The sequence below is a fragment of the Cherax quadricarinatus genome, chromosome 79 (genome assembly GCF_038502225.1).
Source record: "Cherax quadricarinatus isolate ZL_2023a chromosome 79, ASM3850222v1, whole genome shotgun sequence".
NCBI classification, from domain to species: domain Eukaryota; kingdom Metazoa; phylum Arthropoda; class Malacostraca; order Decapoda; family Parastacidae; genus Cherax; species Cherax quadricarinatus.
In genome coordinates, this window is record NC_091370.1 from 4,193,214 (window position 1) to 4,200,289 (window position 7,076).

The window sequence follows — 7,076 nt, forward strand, 5'->3', positions numbered from 1 at the left end:
GGATCTCAAGTAAATCTAGAATGTTGACGCTCGCCTAGAATAGCTGCCTAGATATTAGACGACTATTGTGGATTGAATCCTGGAAAAAAACGTCAGATATTATTAATAATAGCAATAGTATAATAGGTAAATAGGTCATTCTTTTCCTGTTTGTGTGTGTGTACTCACCTAATTGTCGTTGCAAGGGTCGATTCATAGCTCCTGGCCCTGCCAATTCACTGGTCGCTACTAGGTCCTCTCTTTACCTGCTCCATGAGATTCATCATACTCCGACTTAAAACTGTGTATGGTTCATGCCTCCACTACGTCACTTTTTCAGAATATTCCGCTGCCTGACAACTGTATGACTGAAGAAATACTTCCTAACATCCCTTTGACTCATCTGAGCCTTCAACTTCCAATTGTGACCCCTTGCTGCTGTATCCCATCTCTGGAACATTCTGTCTCTGTCCACCTTGTTAATTCCTCGCAGTGTTTTATGTCGTTATCATGTCTTCCCTAACCCTCCTGTCCTCCAATGTCTTCAGGCCGACTTCCTCTAACCTTTCTTCGTAGGACATTCTCCGTAGCTCTGGAACTAGCCTTGTTGCAAACCATTGCATTTTCTCTAATTTCTTGACGTGCTAGACGAGGTGTGGGTTCAAAACTGGTGCTGCATACTTCAATATGGGCCTGACGTACACGGTGTACAGAGTCTTGAACGATTCCTTGCTGATGTGTCGGAACGCTGTTCTCACGTTTGCCAGGCGCCCATGTGCTGCAACAGTTATATGGTTGATGTGTGCCTCAGATGTGCTCGGTTTTATACTCACCCCAAGATCCTTTTCCTTTAGTGAGGTTTACAGTCTTTTGGCCACCTAGTCTTCTTTGTCCTCCGATCTTCATGACTGCATTTGGTGGGGTTAAATTCCAGGAGCCAGTTGCTGGACCAGGTGTCCAGCCTGTCCAGGTCCCTTTGTAGTCCTGCCTGATCTTCATCCGATCTAATTCTCCTCATTAACTTCACATCATCTGCAGACAGGGACACTTCGGAGTCTATCACTTCCGTCAAGTCATTCACAAACTATGAAACAGTAGACAGACTCTTAAAATTGACGAGAGATTTTCTGTTTGAGTTTGAAAGGAAAATGTCAAAAGTAATAATGGCTTTAATTTATAAAAATGACTTGCCAGAAAAAAATAATAAAAATAACCATGTAACTGAGCATAGTGAAGACGCAAAAAAAAAAAACTTATTCAAATTAATAAAAATGACAGTAAATCCCTATAAGACTACGTCGTTAAACCGAGAAAATTGAGCAAGAGATGGATGATAAAACTTAACGTGGATAAGAGTCATATAAATAAGAGAAAGTGAGAATAGGAACCATGAATAAAAATGTTGCAATAATATATTAAAGACATTAGACAAAGAGAGGGAACTACACATCATCAGCGACAAAAGACTGTCACCAGAACACAAGAAGGATGTTGTGAGGGACTCCTGGGCTACTCTGGTGAAATTTAATATTGTTTGATAGAGACAAGGCTGCGGATGTAACTATGGTATTATTTCTTAAAATATTTATACCATTTTAATGTTCAAATAAAGATACCTAACTGTTGCATAGGTGTATTTCTTAAAATAAAAATGTGGAGAAGCAAGAACAAGTCTAAAGACGAGCTGAAAATAAAACCACGAAAAAAGATTTGAATAATTGCAGAAAATATTAGGCAGCTTGATGATTGACGGAAGTAAAGAAGGAGACATGATTTATATGTAAAATTATAAGTATAAACAAAGAAATACATAAAATTTAACACAACACAAGAGCAAGAAATGTTGAAAGAAATAATATGTATTTGTTTTCAGAGTGATAGAAGAACGGAATGGATAATAAGAGAGGAAGTAATGTCTTTAATAACCAGTGGGAACTTAAAAACTCCATGACCATAACTCTGGTGAAGACAGAACTCCATGACCATAACTCTGGTGAAGACAGGACTCCATGACCATAACTCTGGTGAAGACAGAACTCCATGACCATAACTCTGGTGAAGACAGAACTCCATGACCATAACTCTGGTGAAGACAGAACTCCATGACCATAACTCTGGTGAAGACAGAACTCCATGACCATAACTCTGGTGAGGACAGAACTCCATGACCATAACTCTGGTGAGGACAGAACTCCATGACCATAACTCTGGTGAAGACAGAACTCCATGACCATAAATCTGGTGAAGACAGAACTCCATGACCATAACTCTGGTGAAGACAGGACTCCATGACCATAACTCTGGTGAAGACAGAACTCCATGACCATAACTCTGGTGAGGACAGAACTCCATGACCATAACTCTGGTGAAGACAGGACTCCATGACCATAACTCTGGTGAAGACAGGACTCCATGACCATAACTCTGGTGAAGACAGGACTCCATGACCATAACTCTGGTGAAGACAGAACTCCATGACCATAACTCTGGTGAAGACAGAACTCCATGACCATAACTCTGGTGAAGACAGAACTCCATGACCATAACTCTGGTGAAGACAGGACTCCATGACCATAACTCTGGTGAAGACAGAACTCCATGACCATAACTCTGGTGAAGACAGGACTCCATGACCATAACTCTGGTGAAGACAGAACTCCATGACCATAACTCTGGTGAAGACAGGACTCCATGACCATAACTCTGGTGAAGACAGAACTCCATGACCATAACTCTGGTGAAGACAGGACTCCATGACCATAACTCTGGTGAAGACAGAACTCCATGACCATAACTCTGGTGAAGACAGGACTCCATGACCATAACTCTGGTGAAGACAGAACTCCATGACCATAACTCTGGTGAAGACAGAACTCCATGACCATAACTCTGGTGAAGACAGAACTCCATGACCATAACTCTGGTGAAGACAGAACTCCATGACCATAACTCTGGTGAAGACAGAACTCCATGACCATAACTCTGGTGAGGACAGAACTCCATGACCATAACTCTGGTGAGGACAGAACTCCATGACCATAACTCTGGTGAAGACAGAACTCCATGACCATAACTCTGGTGAAGACAGAACTCCATGACCATAACTCTGGTGAAGACAGGACTCCATGACCATAACTCTGGTGAAGACAGAACTCCATGACCATAACTCTGGTGAAGACAGAACTCCATGACCATAACTACTGAAGACAGAACTCCATGACCATAACTCTGGTGAGGACAGAACTCCATGACCATAACTCTGGTGAAGACAGAACTCCATGACCATAACTCTGGTGAAGACAGAACTCCATGACCATAACTCTGGTGAAGACAGAACTCCATGACCATAACTCTGGTGAGGACAGAACTCCATGACCATAACTCTGGTGAAGACAGAACTCCATGACCATAACTACTGAAGACAGAACTCCATGACCATAACTCTGGTGAAGACAGGACTCCATGACCATAACTCTGGTGAAGACAGAACTCCATGACCATAACTCTGGTGAAGACAGAACTCCATGACCATAACTCTGGTGAGGACAGAACTCCATGACCATAACTCTGGTGAAGACAGAACTCCATGACCATAACTCTGGTGAAGACAGAACTCCATGACCATAACTCTGGTGAAGACAGGACTCCATGACCATAACTCTGGTGAAGACAGAACTCCATGACCATAACTCTGGTGAAGACAGAACTCCATGACCATAACTACTGAAGACAGAACTCCATGACCATAACTCTGGTGAGGACAGAACTCCATGACCATAACTCTGGTGAAGACAGAACTCCATGACCATAACTCTGGTGAAGACAGAACTCCATGACCATAACTCTGGTGAAGACAGAACTCCATGACCATAACTCTGGTGAGGACAGAACTCCATGACCATAACTCTGGTGAAGACAGAACTCCATGACCATAACTACTGAAGACAGAACTCCATGACCATAACTCTGCTGAAGACAGAACTCCATGACCATAACTCTGGTGAAGACAAAACTCCATGACCATAACTACTGAAGACAGAACTCCATGACCATAACTCTGGTGAGGACAGAACTCCATGACCATAACTCTGGTGAAGACAGAACTCCATGACCATAACTCTGGTGAAGACAGAACTCCATGACCATAACTCTGGTGAAGACAGAACTCCATGACCATAACTCTGGTGAGGACAGAACTCCATGACCATAACTCTGGTGAAGACAGAACTCCATGACCATAACTACTGAAGACAGAACTCCATGACCATAACTCTGCTGAAGACAGAACTCCATGACCATAACTCTGGTGAAGACAGAACTCCATGACCATAACTCTGGTGAAGACAGAACTCCATGACCATAACTACTGAAGACAGAACTCCATGACCATAACTCTGCTGAAGACAGAACTCCATGACCATAACTCTGCTGAAGACAGAACTCCATGACCATAACTCTGGTGAAGACAGAACTCCATGACCATAACTACTGAAGACAGAACTCCATGACCATAACTCTGCTGAAGACAGAACTCCATGACCATAACTCTGGTGAAGACAGAACTCCATGACCATAACTCTGGTGAAGACAGGACTCCATGACCATAACTACTGAAGACAGAACTCCATGACCATAACTCTGGTGAAGACAGAACTCCATGACCATAACTCTGGTGAAGACAGAACTCCATGACCATAACTCTGGTGAAGACAGAACTCCATGACCATAACTCTGGTGAGGACAGAACTCCATGACCAAAACTCTGGTGAGGACAGAACTCCATGACCATAACTCTGGTGAAGACAGAACTCCATGACCATAACTCTGGTGAAGACAGAACTCCATGACCATAACTCTGGTGAAGACAGGACTCCATGACCATAACTCTGGTGAAGACAGAACTCCATGACCATAACTCTGGTGAGGACAGAACTCCATGACCATAACTCTGGTGAAGACAGGACTCCATGACCATAACTCTGGTGAAGACAGAACTCCATGACCATAACTCTGGTGAAGACAGAACTCCATGACCATAACTCTGGTGAAGACAGAACTCCATGACCATAACTACTGAAGACAGGACTCCATGACCATAACTCTGGTGAAGACAGAACTCCATGACCATAACTCTGGTGAAGACAGAACTCCATGACCATAACTCTGGTGAAGACAGAACTCCATGACCATAACTCTGGTGAAGACAGAACTCCATGACCATAACTCTGGTGAGGACAGAACTCCATGACCATAACTCTGGTGAGGACAGAACTCCATGACCATAACTCTGGTGAAGACAGAACTCCATGACCATAACTCTGGTGAAGACAGAACTCCATGACCATAACTCTGGTGAAGACAGGACTCCATGACCATAACTCTGGTGAAGACAGGACTCCATGACCATAACTCTGGTGAAGACAGAACTCCATGACCATAACTCTGGTGAAGACAGAACTCCATGACCATAACTACTGAAGACAGAACTCCATGACCATAACTCTGGTGAGGACAGAACTCCATGACCATAACTCTGGTGAAGACAGAACTCCATGACCATAACTCTGGTGAAGACAGAACTCCATGACCATAACTCTGGTGAAGACAGAACTCCATGACCATAACTCTGGTGAGGACAGAACTCCATGACCATAACTCTGGTGAAGACAGAACTCCATGACCATAACTACTGAAGACAGAACTCCATGACCATAACTCTGGTGAAGACAGGACTCCATGACCATAACTCTGGTGAAGACAGAACTCCATGACCATAACTCTGGTGAAGACAGAACTCCATGACCATAACTCTGGTGAGGACAGAACTCCATGACCATAACTCTGGTGAAGACAGAACTCCATGACCATAACTCTGGTGAAGACAGAACTCCATGACCATAACTGGTGAAGACAGGACTCCATGACCATAACTCTGGTGAAGACAGAACTCCATGACCATAACTCTGGTGAAGACAGAACTCCATGACCATAACTACTGAAGACAGAACTCCATGACCATAACTCTGGTGAGGACAGAACTCCATGACCATAACTCTGGTGAAGACAGAACTCCATGACCATAACTCTGGTGAAGACAGAACTCCATGACCATAACTCTGGTGAAGACAGAACTCCATGACCATAACTCTGGTGAGGACAGAACTCCATGACCATAACTCTGGTGAAGACAGAACTCCATGACCATAACTACTGAAGACAGAACTCCATGACCATAACTCTGCTGAAGACAGAACTCCATGACCATAACTCTGCTGAAGACAGAACTCCATGACCATAACTCTGGTGAAGACAGAACTCCATGACCATAACTACTGAAGACATAACTCCATGACCATAACTCTGGTGAGGACAGAACTCCATGACCATAACTCTGGTGAAGACAGAACTCCATGACCATAACTCTGGTGAAGACAGAACTCCATGACCATAACTCTGGTGAAGACAGAACTCCATGACCATAACTCTGGTGAGGACAGAACTCCATGACCATAACTCTGGTGAAGACAGAACTCCATGACCATAACTACTGAAGACAGAACTCCATGACCATAACTCTGCTGAAGACAGAACTCCATGACCATAACTCTGGTGAAGACAGAACTCCATGACCATAACTCTGGTGAAGACAGAACTCCATGACCATAACTACTGAAGACAGAACTCCATGACCATAACTCTGGTGAAGACAGAACTCCATGACCATAACTCTGGTGAAGACAGGACTCCATGACCATAACTACTGAAGAAAGAACTCCATGACCATAACTCTGGTGAAGACAGAACTCCATGACCATAACTCTGGTGAAGACAGGACTCCATGACCATAACTACTGAAGACAGAACTCCATGACCATAACTCTGGTGAAGACAGAACTCCATGACCATAACTACTGAAGACAGAACTCCATGACCATAACTCTGCTGAAGACAGAACTCCATGACCATAACTCTGGTGAAGACAGAACTCCATGACCATAACTCTGGTGAAGACAGAACTCCATGACCATAACTCTGGTGAAGACAGAACTCCATGACCATAACTCTGGTGAAGACAGAACTCCATGACCATAACTCTG